General features: G+C 39.4%; 2 protein-coding genes across 3 annotated transcripts in view; one reads left to right on the top strand and one right to left on the bottom strand.

Annotated features, from left to right (window-relative positions):
- The window catches only part of ccnjl (cyclin J-like), a 34,857-nt gene that overhangs the window by 15,430 nt on the left and 16,571 nt on the right, over window positions 1-2,856 (bottom strand). The window contains exon 6 of one of the 2 annotated variants that reach the window (XM_034883189.1): window positions 2,614-2,856. This exon is cut by the window's right edge and continues 1,897 nt beyond it. The exons of the other annotated variant lie outside the window; for it this stretch is intronic. The gene's annotated coding sequence lies outside the window, so the exon portion shown is untranslated. The remainder of the gene's footprint in view (window positions 1-2,613) is intronic. 2 annotated transcript variants of the gene reach the window in all.
- LOC117951480 (gastrotropin-like) overlaps window positions 1-2,856 on the top strand; it is a 20,007-nt gene that overhangs the window by 5,160 nt on the left and 11,991 nt on the right. The window lies entirely within an intron of this gene.

The following is a 2,856-nucleotide window of genomic DNA, read 5'->3' as shown; positions in this document are numbered from 1 at the left end:
TCAAAGTGACTTCCCTGTCTCCACCCCCTCCCCCCTCCCCCGTCCCCTTAAAGACGGGCCACTTAATATTGGAAATCTTGCAAAACTCCCCTTCAATCTCCACATCAATACATAAGTAGTGATTGCTCTTTAATCTGTATGCATATTTAATTACATTTTCATCAGGCTTAAGTGGAGTATTTTTTTTATATCTTTTGTTATTTAACTAAATGCTAATTAAAGATCTGTGAGCTGATATGCATAAGCATTTGCACATGTTCCAGATTTGTGACTCAGGAAGAGAAAAAGAAAAAATCCTGAGTTTCATAAAAAAAGTCAGCAGTGGTATGCTGTGTTTGAGAGAACAGAGCTGAGGCTCAAAAACGTCCACAGTCCACTCTACTGTCCGACACGAGAGGGCGGTCAATTTGCAAGCATTATATTGGAGTATAATGTCTCATGTGTGAGAGAGAGCACCATCACTGAATAGATTTCTATAGATCAAAATGCCATTTGACAGAAAGCTCTGGCTGAGCGGAGGAGGCGGAGTTCAGAAGCAGAGGAGAGACTGAACCCGTTTCTCAAATACTGAACAATTACTTTGTCTGCAGCTCGAGAAGTAGTATTACTCGTGGAAATTCTATTCCACCCATGGCTAGGAGTGTGGAAATGAGAGATTTAATATTTGCTTTTAAATTGACCACAAATACAAAGTGTGATATTGTTTGTAGCTGGTGCAAGTTCAGTTTAACGACCCTAAGTACTGCTGCTACTTAATTCTGGAGAAGTGCATCAAACTTGAGAAGCCCCTCAAATGCTGTGTACGTCAAAATTAATTTAATCTGTATAATATTCTCTAAAAATGTAGTGGAGAGGAACAGAGTGTGTGTGTGTGTGTGTGTGTGTGTGTGTGTGTGTGTGTGTGTATGTTATCTACATTTCACCACTGGCTTTTAATGTTGGTTAGTAATATAAATAGGGCTAGGCAATATATCAATAATATATCAGTATTGTGATTTTGGATATTATAACATAACATTGTAACATGACACTTGTTGTCTTTTCCTGGTTTTAAAGGCTGCGTTACAGTAAACTGGTGGGATTTTCTGAATTTACCAGACTGTAACAGATTATTAGCATTTTCCCCACTTAGATTTACTTAAGATTATTTTTCTTAAATCGATTTGTGTAAATATTTTGTCCAAGCATCAGTTGTCAACAATATCAAGAATATCGTAATTTCACATTTTCTCCTTAAATCGCCCAGCCCTAAATATAAATGAATGATTCATTGACGGCCTGCGGTCACAGCTGGAGGGCTGTGTGTAAAGCTGGGTTTATCACTGGAGCGGCTGCATTCTCTTCCTTTAAACCCGTTGGAGCAACGCGGTGGAAGCCGTCGTTTCCCTGATAGCTGCAGGCCCTTCAGTCGAGCTTCCTCTGAAGAAACACCCTCACAAACTCAGTTCACTTGTGTGTTTATTATTCCGTGGCACATTATGATTAAAGAACTCCTCCTTCATCATTCAGTGTCACATAAACCAAGACTACAAATTGGTACAAAGTAATACAAAAATATAAACTGGAAGTTTGTGGTTTCATTACTATTACAAAGTGTTGTTTGGTGTGAGTGACATCAGCACCTTTCACAGGAGGGAGAAATCTCTAGCTAAAAGACAAAAGCATTCAGTATCATATTTATCCCTCAAAGGAGGCGGCTGCAATATGCAACATATTCTGTGTGTTTAGAGCCCGCTGCCCTCTAGAGGAGATCACACTACAGCAAGTCAAATCACACAATTATCAAAAATAAGTTACAAAAGATGAACCAGTGGTGTACACGAGACAGTGATGGCTGTGGTCAGTTTAAACAGAAAAACAACATATTGCACCTTTGACACCTCAGTGAGAAGTTGCTCGTGAATTATGAGGAAAAGAGCAAATTGAACTCTAAAACAAAAATCTAGTTCACACCAACGGCATTCATCAGGAGAATCACATAAAGCTTCAACTAAAATACAACGCAAAGGAATGTAAAAAGAAAATGTTACAAAACTGTACATAAAAAGTTCAAACAAAAAGGCGTAGTATAGTTCATGTCTATACTACCCAGACATCTGAAAAAGCAACAGAGCGTGATTATAATGCTTCATGTAGTGTTAAAGTGTTAAAAACTGCTGAGGACAAGGCCAAGCACCGGAAGATGGGCAATGCCCACAGCACAACGGGTTGAATTCAGTCCCATCCCAGAAGGTGGGGTCCACAGTAGAGCTGCAAGGATCAGCAGATTTATGGACCAGCTGATCAGCAGCAGACTATTGTTTTACTGTGGTCATTTTTCAAGAAATCTCCCCAAAATTCTCTGGATTCAGCATTGAAAATGTGAAAATGTAATGCCTGTCTACATCGTAAGTGACAGTGAACTAAAGGTTTTTGTTTTTTGGATCACTGGTTGAATAAAACAAGCCATTTCAATATATCACATTGAGTTGTGGGACATTATAACTGGCATTTTGAACTATTGTATATATTTTTTTTTTTCCGACAAAACGATTAATCGAGAAAATAAACAGATTCATTAGTAATGAAGATTATCTTTAGTTTCACCTCTAATTCAGTCCCCCGGTCAACAACATCCCATGGTAACCAGTAGGCAACCCTAGTGACCGACACTGGGAATCTGGATGTGTTTATACGTTAACAGGAAGTGAAGATTGGGGATTGCAGCTTTAGACATCTGGGAAGCAATTACTGTCGACTGGCCCCAGATGTGTGAAACCAGTGACCACGAGGTTGTTCCACTACGATGCCAACAGACTGTTTCAGGCATTCAGTTACTGACTTGTCAGCAGAGTAAGTTCCAGTGATGAGGACGGG

This window comes from Etheostoma cragini, chromosome 10, assembly GCF_013103735.1.
Source record: "Etheostoma cragini isolate CJK2018 chromosome 10, CSU_Ecrag_1.0, whole genome shotgun sequence".
Classification (NCBI taxonomy): Eukaryota; Metazoa; Chordata; class Actinopteri; order Perciformes; family Percidae; genus Etheostoma; species Etheostoma cragini.
This window is presented reverse-complemented; position numbering and strand designations above follow the sequence as displayed.